The sequence below is a fragment of the Haemaphysalis longicornis genome, unplaced genomic scaffold (assembly GCF_048455015.1).
Source record: "Haemaphysalis longicornis isolate Haplotype H1 unplaced genomic scaffold, Haemaphysalis longicornis Haplotype H1 scaffold_1, whole genome shotgun sequence".
Taxonomy (NCBI): Eukaryota; Metazoa; Arthropoda; class Arachnida; order Ixodida; family Ixodidae; genus Haemaphysalis; species Haemaphysalis longicornis.
The window spans coordinates 213,112,744-213,134,588 of NW_027526203.1; the positions used below are offsets into that span (position 1 = coordinate 213,112,744).

At 46.8% G+C, this 21,845-nt stretch overlaps 1 pseudogene across 1 annotated transcript in view; it reads left to right on the forward strand.

Moving 5' to 3' along the window:
- Window positions 1-11,801: 11,801 nt before the first annotated feature.
- LOC144141545 (uncharacterized) overlaps window positions 11,802-21,845 on the forward strand; it is a 60,113-nt pseudogene continuing 50,069 nt past the window's right edge. The window contains exons 1-4 of the transcript XR_013316638.1: window positions 11,802-11,969; window positions 12,313-12,391; window positions 18,325-18,513; window positions 18,851-18,982. The product of XR_013316638.1 is annotated as an uncharacterized LOC144141545 (transcript). The remainder of the gene's footprint in view (window positions 11,970-12,312; window positions 12,392-18,324; window positions 18,514-18,850; window positions 18,983-21,845) is intronic.

Consider the following 21,845-nt stretch of genomic DNA (forward strand, 5'->3'; position numbering starts at 1 on the left):
ATTTACAATACGGCAGAGGAACTCATTGAAGCCCACCTTATCGGTCAGCTAAATAGGCTCTCATTCACCCCCACCGGTCGCACTCTCCTCGCTACTCTTAACCTTAAAGCCCCTATTCTCTGTGACCCTTAGCGTGCAATAGGCACCCTGTTTTCAACAAGCAGCGTAGGGAACAACGGGCACAAGCGCTTACAGAGAAATACCCCGTCCAACCCACTACGGTTTACATGGACGCAGCTTGCTACCGACGGCAGGACGCATACGCTGTCGCACTAATCAACCATCCCAACACTCCTCCTCTAACTCCCTAAAGCCCCAACCACATGGAGCGATTTTGCGAGCGACTTGGGGCGCGACGCGACTAGCGACGAACTACTTTTCGCCGCGCACCAAGTCGCTCATCGAATCGCTCGGTTCTGGGTCGCCAGAAACAGTCGCTCGCCTCCCGGAAGTGGCCTCAGCGACTAGTCAATAGGAGAGCCCCTACGTAAGCACGCAACCTCCGGTTTTGAAAGAGAACGGGGGGAAGATCCACGCAGACGACGTTTGCGGTGCAGCGGCAAAGAAAGCTTTGCGTGGCAAAGCTTGAGTACACGCTGAAGCAGAAGCAAGAAGGCTCCCGCTCACACTGGGTGAGACCCGTGTGGGAAAAACGACGTCAAGAAAGCGAATTCTTCACGCCGTTCATGTTGGAGCCGAGAAGCGAGGCGCAGAAGGAAAAGCGTGCGCTATCGCTAACCCAAACCAGTTTTAGAGATGCAATGAAGTGCAAAAAGCAAGGTAGAAAGGCGTAATACTTTTTAGTCATGCTTTTTATGACAAATGAACACAAAAAATGTTTGCAAACATCCAGCGTACCAAGCGCGTTACTATGCGCAGTGCGGAAACATTGAAATCGCCACAGTCGCATGCTCAGTCGCTCGAGCCGTCGCTGTCATGTGGTTGCCTCGGCGAGCGACTTCGGTTCGGCGACTGCGGATCCTAGTCGCGTCGCTCGTCGCGTCGCTGGAAAAATCGCTCCATGTGGTTAGCGCTTAAGAGTCCGCACCATCCGACATGAGGCGGAAGAGGCATGATCTCGCCCCTGGCGCTCGGAATTCTCTTCAAAAATCCTCCTACCGTACCCATAGAGCTGATCTGGACTCTTGCCCAGATGGGCGTGGGGGGAAATGAGGCAGCACATAGGGCCGCTAGAGAGCTCACCGTCCGAGCAGGCCCTAGCCTCGAACCCTTTCACGGAGCCCTATCAGCTCGGGACAGTCTTTTGACCTTCCAAGACATTACGGCACATTACTGCCTCTCACGCCGCCAACTCCCTTTCGCACAACCGGATTAATCCAACAGAAAAGAACGGCTATGGTGACTGGTGCAAACCCATACCCTCCCCTGTTGCTGCCACCTGCACCATATTTATCCTATCGTCTACCACTCCCCCAACTGCCCGGCCTGCGGAGCAGTGGAAACTCTGGACCATCTCCTTTGGAACTGTCCCCACAACCCCTATCCCCTCTTAGCAGACGGTGGGCACTGGGCTGAGGTGGTGGGAAGTTCCGACCTGTCTACCCAACAAGTGGTCACGGCGACGGCTGCTGTGGTCACCAGTACGCCGGTCACCACGTCCCCTAAGGGGCCTTTAAAGGCTCAATAAAATGTTTGTCCTCCTCCTCCCATGGTGCGGTCACATGCGGTTCTGCACACATGGCATCTGGCCCCATTTTGTCTGACTGGCAATAAAAACTGCGTGCTTCAAAATAACAAAGACATTTTTTAGCCACATATTCAAGCAGCCATTGCACGTAGTATTGCCTGGTATGAAAAATTGTGCTCAATAGGTTTCTCAGGAAAGGTGGTTTTGAGAGTTGCATTGTGCCATAGGACAAAACAAAATTAACTATAAATGAAAAACAACACAACAAAAGTCCTGCATTTGGCCATGCATACTTTTGTGCTCTTTTTCTATCATGTTTACAACCAACATAGCCGTACTGTTAATTACATTGCACCTTTGGTCTCATAGGTCACCCAGATAGGACAACTGAAGCCGCGGGAGTAGTGTAAGAAATATTCGCTTTATATTGCACAACAACAGTATTAATGTATTCTTGAAAGCGTAAGAAACAACAGCCTCGCCTGGACCTTTTGCATGCAGACCTATTTTTAATTGCCTGCAAACAATGTAAAATAGTTTCTTCTCGTCTTCTTTTTATTTTACGGTAAAGGGGTGGGGCTGCTTCTTTTCCTTCAGCTTTTTAGGTTGGCCATTTTTCATATATGATCAGGTATTTAAGCATTCAGAAGTAGACGTGTCCTGATCAGGTATATCTTGAGTCCAACTGAGTAAGGCGTATTCTGATTTTTATTATGCTAAGCGTCTCACTCCGAATGCTCCCCATGAGCACAAACGAGTTGCAGAGAATGAATGAAGATAGCACGGAATTCTTTTATCAACATGTAACTGCCTAAGAGTTCACATACTTGAGCACAATCATGGGGATCTGACATGGCATAAAATTAATAGCGGTTGCTCAGCAGTTGGGCAGCACGCCACTATTTAAACTAAATGCAGATGCTACTCGATAGTTTTCCCCCAGCTTAGAGACTGCCTTTTCCATGTATTTTCTAGTTCATAAATATACCATAGAATGCTTGGCTGCAGCAGCTCTCATAAACTACAAAATGACAAGAATAATATGGGCATTGCTTCCACAGATAATCTTTTTGTATCATTCCTGACATGAAATTGCCAAGTGAGTCTTTGGATCTTGGTAACAAACTGTTTCAAAGCACAGTGCAAACCCTGATGAACAAACAGCATTGCGTCAGGTGCATCGCCTGCGACACTGTGCAGCTGAAAAAAATATCTATATGTCTTCCTGCTTCATTTTCCTGTGTCTACATATGCAAAGTGCCTTTATTAACAATAAAAGCACGGCGGTAGGAGGGGTGTAAAACGTTTAAAGAGCGCACTACAAAATAATGTGACTTAAGCTTTTTTTAAACTTTATGTATGAGCTGCTTCACATAAGAAGCATTTCTTACAACATTCTCAGCCCTGTATGGCTTTCTCACGCAGCTTAGACATCGTGCGAAAAAGGCAACTTAGTCTAACAGCTCAAGGCGAGGTAGGTGCACCTTCTCCCGTTTGCACTCAAGAGTTTACATGAGAAGGCACTAAGTAACTGCTGCATAATCGAGTAAACTGAGGGCACTTCGCACTATGAGGCACAGGGCAGCGTGGTAGACCTCTCACTCAAGGATCTTTAGCGTAAACCAAGTCATCGTGTACTGAAGGTTAATTTTTTTTTGCTTTATAAATTCAATGCAGCCTCGGCAGCCAAGAATCGAACCCGAGACATTGTACATCCCTGCAGACATAGGAAACCATGTGAGATCTGAGCAATCTGGCACCTGAGAAATCTCATTAAGACGAATAAAGCTACCGTGCGATATTACTTAGAGTGTTTGCAAAAACCAAGGATAGACAGCATAGGGGCACTAGATACATCCTTGCTTACACAAAACTCAAAAGTAAAATTTAAAAAAAAAATGACGCAGGCGTTCGAGGCACGGTATATCTATGGTGGTGTCAGCATGTATTGTGCCCTGGCCGACAACGTAATTTATGTTCCTGCCTCCACTGGAAGCTGGAAGGTGCCGTAAACGACCCTGTGGTCAGCCATAACCCATTACACACCCAAGAATACAGTGCAAACTTTATCGTGACGGAAACCACGTACGATGCTGTTTGCACGAAGGTCACGCCAGCCCGCCTCATAGATTGTGCTATATCGGTAGTGCATATAACAATTTCTGGTGGGACCTCACTAGGTGGTACATATAGCATCGTCCATAAATTTTCATCAGTAAAAAAATGAAGGTAGCAAATAAGCAGTGCATGAGCTATCCCTACCTCTTCATTGTTACACTACTTACTGAAAGACTTGTACTTGAAAATGTCAGGCTGGAATGGATGCGTAGACCAGGTTGGTTTTTTGACATTGGCCTAAATAACTGAGCTTGATTTTCAGTACACACGCTGCTGTGTTCATGGCTATCAACTACCGTGTGACTGTAAACACTCGCTTTAAATGTATGCACAGAGAGAACGCAGCGGTGTATCTAAAGTATACCATCAGTTACAAGCCAGGCAAAGTCGGGAACCCGTTTGGTTGTGACAAGTGGCCTGCAAACATCAGTCCCCACTAGAATGGAAGGATGAGTGCTGCAGGCAGGCTAGGGGCACCGTGACTGCAGTCAGGAGATGCTGCAAGAGAAAGACATGGAACATGAGGAATGAAACACCGTTGAGGCAGCAGTAAATAAACAATCTAGGATGACTAAAAAAAGGGCAAACGACAGCAAAGACCACAGAAGCAGTGCTCTTGGCCGCTCTGATTTATCCGGGTCGTTCCCGCTGAATTTCCATCGGTTATTGAGCGATGATTGGCCCCACTATTAAAGATGAAAACACATAACGAAGTAAGCATCCCTTGGCAGGCACTCCTGGCAAGCAAAAGTGCTGGATGCAGCAACGAGTTCAACAGGCTAAAGGAGCGTGTTACAACGCCCTCACGAACCACACGCACACATGAAAACCTTGCCAACAGCGTCCTGTCACGCTCTTAACTTCACCAACAGATCGTACTGCAAGTTCATTTTCGTTACAATATTAAGATCGGTTAGCACAAGGCACGTTGTCTAGAAAAAGCGTCGAGGATAACAAGTGATGTTAATGATGCCACATTAAAGAAGAGACAAGGAAACGCCATGGGCGAGACGGGTTTGCATGAGAGCGAGTTTCCGCGCCGTGCAACAAACCGTCAACAGCTCGCGATCGCCGACAGACGCGAACAGAGCGGCATAAACAGCGACAATAATGCAAGACGGTGAGAACGCGCCGTTAAGAATTTCGTAAGCGTCGCTAATATAACTGCCGCGAGCAGAAAGCAAGCTTTTCAGTAGGAGATATGCGAACTGATTGCAAACCCGCCAAAAAGGAGTGCTCACCTGAGTCGGCCGATGGTGGACAGTTGAACGCCCACAGCTAACTGCGAAGCCGTGGAGCCAGAAGACGCTGGAGCTGTTGAACGAAGGTTGACAGGGCGACAACCATCGACACTTCACGAGTTCTTGCGTCGACAGCAAAAGTCAAACGCGACGACTTGAACCACTACGGCCACTACGGCAGTTCTGTGACTACGGCCGCTACGGCGCACACGGCGTGTAGGCAGCACTGGGAAAAATGTAAACACACCGCGCGGGTACGCTGCGAGCAAACGTGACGTCACATCCGCGTTAATTCCGGGACGTTGATTCCGGGCGCCACGCCATTGCGTCAACCGCGGTCGGCTCGCTGCGGCGGCGCGCTCACTGAGAAAGGCGATCTTCAAAAATTGTTTACAAATTATCCGTAGAACGTATGGGGCTCACACTTGGCTGAAAAATCCCCCGTTATGTGTTCTACCACCTGAATGCATTTGATTGCCACCTTCACAAAGCTTTTCTGGGTTCCTTTAAGCTAGCTCGTTTCCTTTCTCTTTTTTTTCGCTGCGCTTTAGCGGTGAGGGGGGAGGGCGGGAGCGGTGGTCAGAATGTACTAAAAGCAGCAGCGTCTTGCAGCGTTGGGTTAGAGTGAAATCAAAGCGCTTCGGTAACACTTAAAGTACATATGACTGTTAAAATAAAGCAAAAGGTTGAACGGAAGTAAATTAACCACGTTTACTATACAGGTGTGCATGGTTGCGTATATACTAGTATGTATGTTTCCAGCAATTATCACATCAACTGACGAAATTACAATATTAAAGCTAAGTTGTTTTTAGAAGGATGTCTGGGATACCCTGTACACCATGTCAGCACCGAGACGTCCTACACCGAAAAGGCCGCACCGAAACGTCCTGCACCCAAATGTCCGGATCCCGGCATTGAGTGCGAGTACGCGCATAGTTTCTCACGCGCGCAAGCACACGTGCACACCGGTTGGGTAGTGGAAAAAGCGGCCGCCGCCGAGCATAGCCTCCTTTATACTTTCTGTGCCTGCGACGTCGCCGGGAGAACAATAGGAGGGCTCCGTCGCTCGAGTTGCGGAGAGCGGCCGCTCACTTTGGTGGGGGCGCCACTTACGTAGAGTGCCGGGGCCGTCGGCGCGCCGATGGCGAGCGCGCAGAAGTGCCGGCGTGCACCCGTTTGCACCGTTATAGAGCTCTCTTGCTTGCAGGTTGCGTGCTTTCTAACAATATCTCTACTGGTGGAAATACAGGAAGTTTTACAGCCCTTGTTCAAAGGGTTCAAGTGGTGCCGAACGTAAGAGTAATATTTAATGAACACTTGTGTACACATGAACACTTAATGAACACCAACATCATGCGTAGCAGCACGACGTCTTCACAGACTGTGGTGGGCACTGTGCGGAGTTGGCTTACGATTACCACGACCCAAAAAAGTACTATAAAAGAAGGAAAATAAAATGCTTAAGTGCATATAAACGTGCTGTTACAAACCGCATCGCATTTTTTTGTTGGAGAAGCCGTGACGCGTCTTTTTTTTTTTTTTTTCGAGCGTGCGGCATGCTAAGTGAAACAAATGGAACAGGCAGGAAAGCATGTTAAGTTGAAATGGGGTGCAACCCAGTGGGCAGAAAACAAGATACTGATTGATTGATTGTAGGGTTTAACCATAGCCTCCTTTAAAGGAGGCTATGGTTTAACGCGCCGACGCAACGCAGGCAATGATACACGATGAGGCACGCTGTAGTGGAGGGCTCCGGATTAATTTTGACCACCTGGTGATCTTTAACGTGCGCCGAAATCTCGTACCCACGGTCGTTTTTTGCTTTTCGCCTCCATCAGAACAGCGGCCGGGAATCGAACCCGCGACATCGTGCTAAGCAGCGCAAAAGACCAGGCAATTAACTCATTCAGTGGAAACCAAAAAGCACTCAAACATTTTATTCTCAAGAACAAGAGACAATAAATAAAGGCTGCTTTTTAAAGCTTTACATACTTTCTGCAAAAAGGCTTTTTTGAAAATGATTTATACACGTCATTTTTGTCGGTGGCTGCACAGGTATAGTTCACAAGTAGTGGCCTGAAAAATTTCAGGCAGATCAGCTGTGCCAGCTCCTTGTGGTGCTGCTGTTCACTGTGGGGGCAGCTGAGGAGGCCAGAATCAACAATGGCAAGTATAGCCGCTTCCTGAAGTGTCCTCAATGGCTTCTTCAGCTTCGGCTCGTCTTTCAGAGCAGTTTCTATGAACAGGCGTAGGACATGTCCAAGACATAGACGAGCTTATCAGAAGGGTACAGAAGTCCGCCTCTGTCTTGGTTCCGTGAGTGGCTGATCGGACCGTGGCTCCGTAGTCAGCAAACAGCAGCTGTCGCACATAACATGTGCGACAGCTGCTGTTCGCTGACAGCTGCCTATCCAACATCTAACTGGTCATTGGAACGCAGTGATCTCCGCAAAGTGCCGAACAGAGATTCTATGGGATCACTACTGGACTTCCTGGTGATGACAGGACTTCTTCCACATCCCTCCGGCGTCCGAAACGAAAGAACCATGCACTAAAGGGTGCAGGTACTCAACATTGCACGTGGAGGAGAAACAACGTGCGATTCTCCAAGAAAAGAACTCTGTGCGGGAGCAGCACGCCAGCCCGCTCGGAGCGGCTAGTGCGGGAACAGAGATCGGCGGCGGCAGCGGGGCAGCGGCGGCGCGGCGCCAGCCCTACGTGACTAGCGCCGCCCCTCGGCGGCCGCTGGCAGTCGGCGAGCGGAACGCCGACGGTCGCTGGCGGCGCACGTCGCAGGCACAGAAAGTATAAAGGAGGCTATGCGCCGAGTGAGGCACTTCGTGTCAACCGCGCGCGGTGGCGCTCGCGTGCCCCGCCCGAGCGCTTTTTCGTCTCGGGTAGCGGCGGGTAGGCGTGCGTTGGGCAGTCTCCGAGGGGCTACAGTTCTTTTTTCGTGTAAAAACCGTTGATAATGCTATTAGAGAGTTTTAGCATAGCGGCTCCCGTACGCTACGCTAAGGTTAGCGGGTAGCGGGACCGGACTGCGCATGCGCGTGCGGGGAGTGCGAGGAGGTTACCCCTCAGCGGAGGGAAAGAGCGGGCATGGCGAAGGCAGGCCGCGCGGAACTAATCCACCCCACCGTGACGAATTTGCTCTCCCCAGTCGCGCCCCACTACCCGCCGCCGTAGCGTTAGCGTACGGAGCACGCTATGCTAAAAATCTCTATTGCACCAGGGTTTTTATGGGAAAGGTATACCGTGTATTTACTGTTTGCTCATTTCTTCATCCCATTTAGCCAACCGAGCAGACCGCGCCGTGCTTTAGCCATAGAGCTCGTTATCATGCCGATATTTTTTTTTTTTCGTTGTTTGATGATTTTGCTATCGTATTGTGTCAACTGAGGAAAGAGTGGCGTGCTTTAGGCTGGCCAGCATACGTCACTTGTGAATTTTTTTCTTTATTTTCTTGCTGATTTTTCTACCAAGATCTGCGTACCGAGCAAACTGCGTCGTGCGTACGCAAACGTTTCTCGTTTTCTTTTTTCAAATTTGACCCATGCAGCACACATGACAGATGTCTTAACACTTCATTTAAGTCAACGAAAAGAGCGCAAATACAGGATTCGCAACCGCGATTCTCGGAAAAGCACCAAGTCACACGGCATAGTTTGTGATCATTTTATTTATTAAATAAACATAATTTTATTGCGCGTGCGTGTGCGCGCGCGTGTGTGCGCCCGTGCGTGCGTGTATGTGTGTTCGCGCGTGCGTGCGTGCGCGTGTGTGTGCGCGTGTGTATGTGCGTGTGTGTGCGTGTGTGTGTGTGTGTGCGCGTGTGTGTGTGCGTGCGCGTGTGTGTTCGCACGTGCATGCGTGCGCGTACGTGCGTGCCTGCGTGTGTGTGTGTGTGCAAGTGTGGCTGCACACACACATACACACACACACACACACAAATTTAAAGAAGCCTGAGCCCGCCAGACTGTTTCTAAATATCAGCCCGCGTCCGACGGAGTATGAGCCCGAAAAAAATCGTCCTCCTTTTCAATCTGGAGCGAGTATATATACAGATATATCGCATTTAATTTTCTTAAACTTGGACCGAGCTTTGTACACACACACACACACACACACACACACACACACACACACACACACACACACACACACACACACACACACACACACACACACACACACACATATATATATATAGAAAGATAGGTCGGCAGTCCACAACGCCAAAGGAGGCATAGGGGTGTGGTTAGGCTCTTTTTCTTTTTTTTTTTTTCACTACGGTTAAGTATACATTTTTTTTTAATATACAGAAGAAAGAAAGAAAGAAAAACACGCGCCCAGAGTGGGGACCGAACCCACGCCTGGGTCATAGAAACAGATGATGAATTTTTTTAGTCAGAAAGAAAATGCCTGCCGGGTGGGACCCGAACCCACGAACTCCAGAATATCGGCCAGACCGGTATTCTGGAGTTCGTGGGTTCGGATTCCACCCGGCGGGCATTTGATATTCTGGAGTTCGTGGGTTCGGATCCCACCCGGCGGGCATTTTTTCACCACTTTCGCACCAGACCGGTATTCTGGAGGTCGTGCGTTCGGATCCCACCCGGCGGGCATTTTTTCACCACTTTCTTTCTGACTCTAAAAACTCTTCATGTGTTTCTATGACCCACCACAACCTCCCCTTTGCTTTCCGAGGTTTTCTTGACTGCCAACCCTTATTTTCTGTCTTATTTCACACAGCCCCTCATTTCCCATTTTCTGATTCGCTATATATATATATATATATGATCCTGACATAGAAAATATTTTTTCAGTATAGTATCAGCGAAAAATATTTTTAACGGCACCGCAGTGACCTCGCACTTTGATTTTTTTTTTTTGTTTTCCATTTAAGCTAAGTGATCAATGCGGAAACATCAACCATCACGAAGACACTATATGCGCTCGGGCAAGCACGTCCCAAAATATTTTTGTTGAAGCCCGAGCCTGGCCCGGGCCCGAGAAAATGCGTGCTACCTGGCCCGGGCCCTTGCAGTGCACTAATTCACGCAACACACACGATACGTTTTAAAAACTTCACTCAAGTCAGCGAAAAGCACATTCGCAACCGTACGTAGTTCTAAGAAAAGCTCCACATGGCACACTTTATCGCGCGATCATTTTAAAAGTGCACAGTTCATTGGAACGCTGGTTACCCATTAACGTAAAATAATTAGCGCTTTAGAAATGCACAAGTTCATGAAATGTACTGCCCACGTCTTGCAGACGTAAGATAATTATGAACAGTTAGGAACTCAACAAATAAAAGCAGGGTAAAACAAATCACAAATATAAAATATTTCTAGCAATCACATAAATTTATTAGGGGTGCAGTCCCACCCCACAATACTGCACAATCCTTTCAAACTGCATGAGCCATGGCCCTTCTGCAATTAGAGACCGTCGCACGCATAACACCCTGTCCGTATTACCAATAAAAGACAGAATCAAGAACACTTAAGGATCAATGCAGTGCCTGCAAGGCTCCTCTTGTAATTACACACAAAAAAGACCATGTGCAGCGGTTAAAAAACGTCAAAACACAGCGTGAATAGCCGAACAGCAGCATAGCGGCACGTCGATCAACGCGCGTCGCTTCGGGATCTCATCGGGCGGGGCACACCAGCGCCACGCGCGGCGGTTAACACGTTTGACTTCAAGGGCGCCGTGGGGAGCAGCCGCCGCTTTTTCCCGCTTTTTCCACTACCCAAGTAACACCGGTGACCGCTTCGCATGGAGGAAAGAAAAGTTCGCCGCTTCGGCGTCTTGGGCGTCTTGGGTCTCGATCGGTCTCGACAGAGTGAAGTCTCGATAAGCAGGACCTTTTTCCAGTCCGGCGAACTAAAAATGGCAGTAAGACACACCCCCAAAAATGCGGGCTTTCGGAGAATTCGTGCACAAAATATCGATCCTGCAGGTCCTGCAGTCCCTCCCGTGCACCCCCCCCCCCCCCCTTACCCCCACCTTTCACATGAATTTCACGGCAGCAGGGGTACGTTCCCCTATCTGACCCCTTTTTCATTACTTTTGTTCCTTTTCGTTACTCCCCCACTGGCAGCCAGAGAGAGAAACAACAACTGGCAGCCATGCATGTGCTCGCACTCGCAGTGTGGTCAGCCTCTGCACCTTTGCTGAGAAATCGCCCCCTTTTTTTGGAAAGCCTTTGTGTGTATGCGTGTGCGTGCACGTACGAACGAACCCACCATGAGCTGGGAGTCCTATAAATGTGTAAGCAAGTTCAATTAAATAATACAAAAAAAAAAAAAAAGGCTGCTTGAACACATGGCAAGTTTTCCATGCGGGCTGCAGTGACCATGGCAGTGACCGAGTGCACTACAAACATGGACTACAAACAAGGTGAGCAGACAGAGCAGACGGGCCTAAAGTCCCTCGCTCGGCGTTGAAGGGACTTTAGACGGGCCCGTTGACAAACTGGTAATTTTATGTTGCATTTGCGTCTGAAGGGCGTTAGGCGGTGATTGAAGTGTAATGTTATAACAAATAGTAATACAATTACATAAGAAAACCTACAGCGGGAACTCTTGTGATGCGTACATTTACGACGAGACCGGAAGAAAAATTACTTATAGTTTTAACCTTTTTTATTACAATATTTAGATAAATATTTTACTATGACTAAACAAATGTTGAACTACTCTTGTTATTGACATTCTTCTAAAACAAATAGTTTTTGCGGTTGCCACGGGGTGGTTGAAGTCGTGTTCCTGACGGCCGGATTTCAACTGGCCACATTGGGCAGCGCTCTCTACGCCGACTTGACAAAAAGATTTGAACCGCGTGGTCGACGGTTGCTCTAGTGCAAAGTGTTAAGGTGTTAATTCGGCAGAAAGTCTTCCGAGATGAAGCTCAAGAAGAACCAAGGTGTGCCCGCTAAGCCAGCTAAGGTGAGATATTTATGATCCGTTATTCACTGTTGGCAATGTTTTTCACCAGCTTAGACTAGTCCTTTTCGTCACTTTTTTTTCTTCCCAATTTCTATTTGCCCTTGCACTTCATACTGCGCAGTGCTTGAGAATAATTTTATTACAATTGATACTGGCTAGTTATGGGGCTTAGGTCTTAACATCACTTTTTGGTAGTAAAAATGTTTCCCCCGAGTACCGAGCACCGCGCAAGCCGGCTTTCCGCGCGCGCTATGCCCAAAGGGCAAAACTAGGCTTATTGAGACTGCTGCAGAGCCGGCTTCCATGGGATCCATTTTGAACAAAGTTGCGTATCGGATTTTAGGTCGGCAAGGAGAAGTTGTTGCAGAAACCGAATGACAACGATGGTGAGGGGGAGTCCGACACGGAAGACTACCTGAAAGGTGCGTTTCTACTTTGCATTTCGTACGAGCACATGCCATGCCGATTTGATAAATTGTCGGGTACCTGGAAGTAGTGTTTTGTTTTAATTAATACTTGCATCTGCTTGCCACGTCGCTTTGAGCGACTTTTTGTGATTTGGTGTCAGCTCGTCGGAAACTTTACAAAATTAATGAGAAAAAGTTCGCAAGACAGCTTGGCCGAAGTGGCATGTTGCTTCGTCTCCACGTGCGTCGAGAGTTTTCCACGCCGCTGCGTACCCAATAAAATATCTTAAGACTTCGCCTAAGGGAGATATGTAACGGGCGTCACTGCATTATTTAAACAAAGTTATCGTGTCAATGGCGCATGTGGGACGGAGGTTTTGCCGCCATTTTCTCGCCGTTTGCTTTTGCCGCCATTTTCATCTACAGGAAGTCCGTTGAAAATGGTGCCGCTTCGTTCAGCAAGTAGCCGGAAAATTTTATGCTGGGTGTAGAAATACGCTTAGCGTGACCTCACAATTCGTTTTTTTTTGCTCCATGGCTGCAAGATGCAAACACTGACCTTTGCGTCTTGTTACCATCATGGGACTTCTTTTTCTTTGTTGACTGGCTTTCCCATTCACTACGCCCGGTTATCGGCAGCGCGATGCGACGACGGGTCGCTCTGTGCAAAATTGCAGGTGACGTATTTTTTTTTTGTTTCAAAAGTTCAGCCAACAGTAGCCGGACCTTTTATGTTAGGAAAATTATTTACCTTCCGCATCTTTGCCTATTTGTCGCGCTATTCGCCACGAGGTCGCGGTTTGATTTCCCGCAGGGTACTTGGCGGCGTCTTTGTCTTGAAAATGTTGGGGCTGACTTGCTTCGCGCTACTATTGGCGAATTTTGTTATGGTACCGTTGTAAACATAAATGCTATCGCAGATGTGCTGCTGTGCACACCTACGCGTGTCATTCAAGCGAAACTGGTGCAAGTGTCATGAAACTTCCGAAATGCGCCTTTTAGCAAAAAAAAAAAGTTTCAAAGAAAAAACACCCCTTAACATTGGCTTCGCACTGGTGCCACACGTGTTTGGAGTTCTCGTTAGTGCTGTCGCCTGTGAATAGCGCGTTCGTTTTGTCGCCGCCTTTTTTGAGGCAGCCATAGTAACTCCTCTCCCAAGGAGGGGCTTGTGACACGCATTTGTTTCTTTTTTCTAAAGAACCAGAGTTCGGCAATTCGGGACTTGACTTGTTTTTAAGAACGGTCAGCAGGCTTCACCGCAGTACCGTATCATGTCCTAGTGGGGTGGGGGGATATATTCAGCTGAAGATATGAGAGCTGGTACTTACGTTCAGTCGCTTGACTACAATTACCGCAGTGTCTGTGCAAAAGAAAAAGCATTTTGCAAAATGCGAGATAGGTGTGCACCAAGATGTGGTAGTTTCCCAAAGCAACATTGCTTTCACAATTTGCTAGTGGACCACACCAAAAGTTTAGCTGGCAAGAAAAAAATGTAAATGTAGAATTACGCATGGGCAGAGGTGGACGTCCTAACTTCGGTTTTCACCTCCATTCAGTTTACTTGAGTGAGTTTCTGGTGCTGTAACATTTTTAGGTTCCTTCCCTCCCCCCCCTCTTTTTTTTAAGTAATGCAAATAGATGCTTTGAGGGTGGGCGGTGTGGTGTTGACTGCTGTGCATTTTAGCTGCACTGGACGTAACCAAGGTGTTCCTTCAAGTAATTTGTGAGCCGTTCTATATATGTAGTTAAGGATTTTCGGTGTCTGCACACGGGCATTGTGCTGAATGGGATCCGGCCCATTGGCAACAGGAAGACATTCTTGATAGGACAATTCAGGGGCAGGGGATTGATTGCAAAGCAACCTTATGCTTGTTCTTTTGTGTTCCTGGGAGGGGAAGGGAAATTCAAATCAAGTAAGCGGAGATGGCAGGATGTGTACCCCCTTCCCATTGTTCTTCAGACTGGCTTGTTTGTCCTTGAGCTGCATTGGGGGCGTTGCAACCCATGGCTAGACACTGCTTACACCATTCATATCAAAGGAAACAAGTGTCAGGCAATTAAAGCCTCCGTGCTTTTTTTTTTTTTTTCTGATCAAAGATTGGTAACAACAGTGTTACTGAGCAACTTCAAGTGGTCACAGGATTCTAGCCTGTGCTGAAAGCAATGGCTAGCCTAAATTCATCACAAGCGATGCATATGTAGCACAACAAAGAGTAATACCCGTGTTTCACGAGTGTTTCGAAGGCCTTCGAGTCGAATTTCATTGGACTCAAACGACATCCTTGTGCTGCTGCCCGACATTTTTCAAAGGCATTGATTTGGTTGACATAGCATTTGAGTCAAAGGAGCAAGACAACTGACCTTTGAGAATCTCAAAGGCCTTTGAAATGCGAACAGTCGTACCCTTGGGAGCAGTTTATGCATGTGGTAATAGCAAAAACAATCATTTTTGAGTAAAACTATGTTTTTAAAATGCACGATCTTCATAACTTTTAAATTCTTTGTTTTTTGTCACTCGCTCGATGATTACAAGGTAACTTGGTACTTTCAACATCGGCGGTGCGTAAAAGCAAAATAAAACTGGCCATCTTGTGCATGTTTTGTACGTGCATGCAGAATGTTATCAATTTTATCACTAATAATTGTCTTCTTGCCCATTTTAACTCTGAAATTGAAATGTTGCAAAAGAACGAAACAGGGCAGCAGTGGCGACACCAAAACATTGCGGGCAACTCGGAAACTTTCAACTGCCTTTGAGAATTGTCGTGTAGATCAGCGGAACTCCTTCCAGTTCGAATGGCATTTGAAATTTCGAAGGTCATTCGACTCGAATGTCATTTTAAACGCTTGTGTAGCACAGGTATAAGAGTAAACTGTCAAGATAGCTGGTGTATATTCCTACGCTTGTGTACCAAGGTTAACAAATTGATGCATCATTCATTCTCTACAATAGGTGTGGAAGACGAGCCACAGTATCTATTAACAAACATTTAAGCAGTGTTGTACGGAATGGCGTTCCTGGAACTAGTTCCTTTTTGGAGGAACGCCATCGTTCCATTAAGGGTCGGTGGAACTGTAACAATAACTCGTTAGGTTTTTGAAGGAACGGGGTTTCTGCCGTTACATCGCTAGGCTTTGGCTGTTTTTGGTGCCAAGGCTCGAGTACAAAAATCCACAGGTCGCTACTGCGTTTCTCTTTCTATAAGCTGGTCAATTTGCCTGCCCTTCAGCCGGAAGTGCTTCTTCGAAGATCAAAGGCAGAAGAATAACCACGCAGCAGGCAGCAGCTTGTGCTTTCTTTCATGCTGGTTGAACTTCCGCAGCGTTCGATGGGTGAATAGCGTAGCCGCGAGAATGCTTTTCACCTTTCATCGTTTGCCTGGGGAGGCCAGGACGCGGCGTCTGGCCGATAGAATTGGTCCCTGGCAGAGATTGTCTAATAGGGGATCCGGAGATTTCGGTGTCGGACCTTTAGGTGCAGGACGTTTCGGTGCGGACATTTCTGTAAACGGACATTTTGGTGCACAACGTCTTGGCCCAGACATTTTGAGTCACGGATGTCCCAGGCATTCTTTGAACATTTTAGGTTTAATATTGTAATTTCGCGACTTGATATGCTTTTACGTTCGAGACTTCTGCTTGCGCCGCGGAAAATAACTCTAAACCCTCGCAGAGCATTGCCATGTAAAACCCAATTTCTGTAGTAGATGGTAAAAATTAACATTCATGCGTTCAACCTTTTTTTTATTTTGACATTCATGTCAACAACCCTACTACTTTAAGTGTTACCGAAGCGCTTTGCTTTCACTTCACCCAACGGTGCAAGATGCAGCTGCTTTTAGCCCCCCCCCCTTCTACACACACACACAGCAAAAAATCCGCAAAAAAAAAGCAACAGAAAAACGAGGTAGATTAAGTGCGTGTGCATTCCGTTTTAATTATTTTCTCCATCAATGTTGTATTCGTTGCATTCGGTGTCGGTTCTACTTAAATCTAACCAACCAACGATCGCTCTTACGATGGCGTTACTTAGGGGAAGGGAAGGCTGAGCCCCGCCGGCTACAAGCCCCCTTGGGAGAGAGAGAGAGGGGTGTCACTTGTGGTTCACCATTGCGTCAACTGGACTTCGAAAACGTGAACACGACTGTTGCCGCTCTCGTCACACTACCGTATTCAATTTTTTTGCTCCTTATAATGGGAGAAAGCAATGTATGCCTGGGGTGTCCATGATGTGCGCGATTTGAAGAGTTGATTCCCAATGGGGAGACTGAAGGCAAAGAAAGGGCGATGGGGGAGCGCCATCGGTACGACCGCGACGCGCGGAAGTGCGTAGCCAGCAAACTATAGTGGCCATTGTGGTCTCAGCTGCTTTATGGGTGGCTTTTTGTTGCACATTATAGAGGTTTCGTGAGCTCCTGGTGAATGTAAAGCTTTTTCCTGTAGCACTGCGGTGAGGCTTCGGAGACTGTGAACTCTGCCACGCCTGTAGGGTTTTCAGGGGAAACCGAAAATAGACTGAAAAAGAAATCTGGTCGAGATTCAAGCATGCAGGCAGAAAGGGGGGGTGGGCATATTTAGGACATTAGAAGCTGCGGCTGTTTTCAAAAAGGCCCGTTCTTTCTCCATGACAATATCCGAGACCAGTGTTCGCAAATTCATTTTAGCAAGGCAGCCCAGCCTACGTAATAGCCTTCATAAGGTTTTCTGCATTCTGGGGGGCTAGCTAATGTTTACGTTTTGAATATTGAGAGTGTGCATGTAATTTATGTAATTTTGGGGGTGTGTAATTTTACAAAATACAAAAAAGGCATCAGACCATCGTAAACACCGGTCTTAGCTAAAAAAGAGCGAATATAAATTAACAACCAATCGTAAATGAAAAAAAAACGTGTGCTAAAGAATTGAATCGGCTGCAAACAGGTGTCGGCAGGAAAAGGTATTAAACAAAAATATATAAATGTAGAATTTTTAAAAATACCTGGCAAAGTCAAACATGGCATCAATCAATAAATAAATTCACTGCTCCAGATTGTTGTCCATAACCCACATTAAGCGGAAGTAAAAATATAACGGCTCTCACAAACAGGCAAGCACCGGATAATTTGGTCGCCGAAAAGTGCGCACCGAAATGGCCGAGCACCGATATGTCCGTACACCGATATGTCCGTACACAGGAATGTCCGTACATTGAAATTTCCACACCGAAATGTCCTAGCGCCGCCTAAAGTTTGTCCGGTGCTCCCTGAAAAAATTCGTCTAGGAGATTTTCTTTTGATTATTTTTATCTCCAATAATCTGCTGCCGGCGGTGTTAATATTCATATAATATACGTAGTTCGATGTGAGTTTTAAATTTCTCACTTAATTTCGACCCAGGATTACCCAAAACTATATTTTAATTTAAAAACCTAATTGTAACATTAATGTAAAATTCGCGTTCCAGTTTTTGAAGTGGAACTGGAACGCATTCCTTTCGCAATAAAGGAACTTGTAACGTGAACTCGTTTCGAAGTTGGGAAGGAACGAGGAACGAGCTTTCGTTCCTATTTTAGAGGAACGTGTACAACACTGCATTTAAGGTTAGTCATCTTAAGGTATTGCCATTAAGAGGGGCAGATGTTAACAAAACTGCATTAGCAGCAGCTATTAGACGAAAATATTTTGCAGAGAGATATTGCATGCCACAACAATAACCCACAGTGAGTGACGGTAAATGTTACTGCAGTCCATATTCTGATTTAAGGGGGGAAAATACACTGAAATTTGTTTTTGCACTCACATTGAATGAGGCATTAATGCCCTATTGTGTGGAAAGTACATTAATGGTGCATCAGTTTCAATGACACCTATTACCACATAGCTGTTAACACGGGCAACCCAAAGGGGGAGCCCCTCTTTCCAGAGAGAGTCGATGAACTGAACCTGTGCTGTTGGTTCCTGTGCCCACAGTTTCTGCCGTCACAAACAAGAAACCGAAGGTCCCTGGACCAGAGGCCGACTCTGAGGAAGATGACCTGGATGTAGATGACGAGGACTTGGACGACGAGGATGATGAACTAGACGAGGAGGACAGCCTCGACGATGAGGAGCTTGATGATGAGGAGAGTGAGGGGCTCAGCGGAGAGGAGGACGATGATGGTGAGGGGATCTTGCTGCCGTTACCATAATTTGCTGGGCGCTGTACCCAGAGACTTCCCTTCGTTGTGGCCAGCAGTTGGCTTATGAACCATGGTCAGGCACTCAAAGGCAGCATCCTGAGCGGTCAGACTAGGCTTGCCTTTTTGTTCCAGGGTGAGCCTACTGAGATGCGATTTTATGCTCAGGCTAACATTGAGTCCTAAACAGGCTGAGTTCTGATTTTATTGAACAGCTGTTCCCGTCGTCAAATTTCTGCTCTCCCCCCCCCGTGAAAGGTGTGTGCTCGGGAAGAGCACATGCTGCGTGGGGTGCTGATTTGCATTCTCGCTATATTCAGCAGTGCCCCAACTTGTGGCTGCAGGGAAGGCCAAAAACAAGCAGAAGCGCGGAGGGAAGCAGGCTGCGGCTGCAGAGGAAGGCAGTGAGGACGAAGATGACGAAGAGGACGACGAGAGTGATCTGGAGGACGGTGAGTGGCTGCATCTCCAATTATTTTCTGCTCTGTATGCTGCACAGTGTATTTCTTTTACTTTTCCCAACAGTGTTTCTGTAACAGGGCTGGATGACCTGATTTAGCCGGTCCGTGGCGTTGCAAAATGCTGTGTTTGTTGTTGTTCCAACATAGTGAAGCGTCCCAATTTAACGATCCATAGCTTGTGCTAACTGCAGCACCGTTGTCCTACCACAAGTTAATTAGCAAAGCGTCAGCGACTGTGCCCACACAGTGTTTTTGCGACAGTGTGCTCACTTTCAGTGGGGACACATTGCTGGGTGCAGCCATCTTGCCTATCAGCTGACAGAACGGAGGGAAACCGGCAGAACAGAGACCGGTGACCTCTGTTGGTGTCAATCTAGCACTGCCATGTCACTCTGCCTAATGCCCGTTAAGGCCAACGGCCATTTTTGTTCGGGTATAAGTTACTGAGCTTAACAGTCTCAAAACACAAACACCCGTGTTCAAGATTTCGACGCACGTTAAAATTTCGACGCACGGCGGACAACCGATTTTTGTCGCGTATATGTTCTCTAGCTCATATGAAAGCCAGTACTTTATATAGCCGGGTAACCACGAGCAAGTTATAAGAAAATTGGTGGAAATAATTTTAATTTGGCAGCGAACTTTCTGAAATCGGAAGGGTGGCGGTTTGTAGTGTTAAGACTTGACACTGTGTCCCGGTCACGTGACCTGCAAACCTAGCTGCTACCAGGGGTGAGACAGCTGCGCATATTGCGCAGTTTTGATACAAATTCGTTTTCCTGCGCCAGGCTGCTCCAAAAGCTTGAAAATTGCAAAACTTGTGCCAAACTGCTCCGAAAGAATATGAGAGCCAAAGATTTTCACGCTCCCGTCAATTTCAGTAGGGGAAAATGCTTACTGACGGCATAATTTTCGAGCACCTTGAAGGTGATGCTGTTTGTAAAGGTTTAATTGATTGATCATTCGATAAAAAACCCGCATAAAATTGCCCACGGGATAGATTTTTCAAAAGTCACAATGTCGGGTTGCACATGTTACATTGTGTGAATTTTTAAAGTTTTCCCATATAAAGTTTCCACAAACTACTTGTGCAAGTTGATTTTAAAACAGCAATTTTGGGAGTGCCGCACCTCCAGAACGACATTACTGGGCGCCGCCATGTTGGTGGGGTGAAGATTGGAAAACATGGCCGCTGGGCGAAGCAGTTTCTCATGGTTCAGGCAGACTGCTCTTCGCCGATTTCTACCGCGGTTTTGGTTATGGGGGTGGCCGGGTTTACATTTAGTCGTTTGACCTATTGCGGGAAGTTACGCGACTCGAAAGACGGGGTACCCGCAAATCAAAAACAACGGGATACCCGCAATATTGCCGTGTATCGGCCTTGAGTGTGAGGCACGGTCCGTGCTTGAAGTGAAATTTGGGACTCATTACGGCGTTATAAAACGCCGAGTTACTGTTGCTGTTGACAGTGAGCTTGCGAGCGGCGGGAGTGGGACGATGGACACTGCAGAAGTGGCGACACAGGCTACATTACCGCCAAATGTTCAAGCAGTGTCCGATAGCGGGACGGGTTATTATAGCACGCGAGTAATAATGGTTCATCTATCTGAATTGAAATTTAATGCCAAAACATACCAATACTCTAATTACGATCGTAGTGAACGCCCACCTTGGGGCTTGAAATGGGAGGGCTGGTAGGGTGCGACGACTGTCACCTCGCTTTGCGCAACTTTGCCGTGGCTCTTAGTTGTGCGTAACGCCGAGTCTGGGATTACATAAATAACAACTTCGGCATTCACGGGATAATAAAAATTTCTTAAAATTGCCGTTTTTTAATTCGATAGTTTCAACGGAACTCCGCGTTATCTATGCATAGAGCCCAAGAATGAAAAAATGGTTTGAAAGGTAGTGTAGTTCGTTCCTTGTGATACTCAGGTAGAAAAAATTTATTGAAAGGCTGTTTCAGTGTTATGTACGTTCAAAAACGATTAAAAAGCGCACTCCCTCCCCCCCCCCTCCCCCCGAGTGGCCAATAATTTGACTTTTTAGGCTCCCAAGGTGACATAATAAATGTCGTTCTTCTGCTCCAAATCAAGGTTCTTCTGCTCCAAAATCAAAATTTCGCTGCCCCAAAAGCTGCTCCCAAATCTGGTTCAGCTGTCTCACCCTTGTGCTACTTAACTGCTGAAATGTTTATTCACTTATTTACTTTTAACACAAGTATTTGTATAAGTTTAAATTGTATGTTATTTTTTGAAAATTTTTAAGACACTGCCCGCCGCCACTGGCTTGCTCATAGTGTGGCTAACTGCCTCCATGCCCAGAATCAACGGCTGCGTTCAGTAAACAGACCCAGTGAAGGAGCTTTGATGATTCTGCCTGAGTAAGGGGCATTTGTTCTGCCAAAATATTCATTTAAAAGTTTCCAAATATGCCAATGGCAGCTTTTCTTTATTTAAAAAGACTCTTCCAGGGAGAATTGAACTTCTGACCCCCACAACGTGAAGCCAGATTCTACCGATAGTCCATCCCAACAGATGGCGCCTTCATGCAAAATAGAATGGTGAATTCAAAAACACACAAAGGAATAAGAAAACCTGCGATTCACTTTTTTTTTATCTGGGGGCAAGTTTTTAAATATCGCTTTTCATTTTGCATACAGACAACAGTATGTCATGGTTGCCAGCATTATTTTTTGGAGGACACATAGGGCTCGTAGATCTAAAAATTTTGATTTAAAAAGTTCTAGGGCATTATCAGCAAAGCTGTTTCTCGTTAAGGTGCTTTAAGTGATGCCCTTTCATTTGGGATCGAGAATATATGCTTGGCAACAATTGGTTTTCTGTCCCTTTAA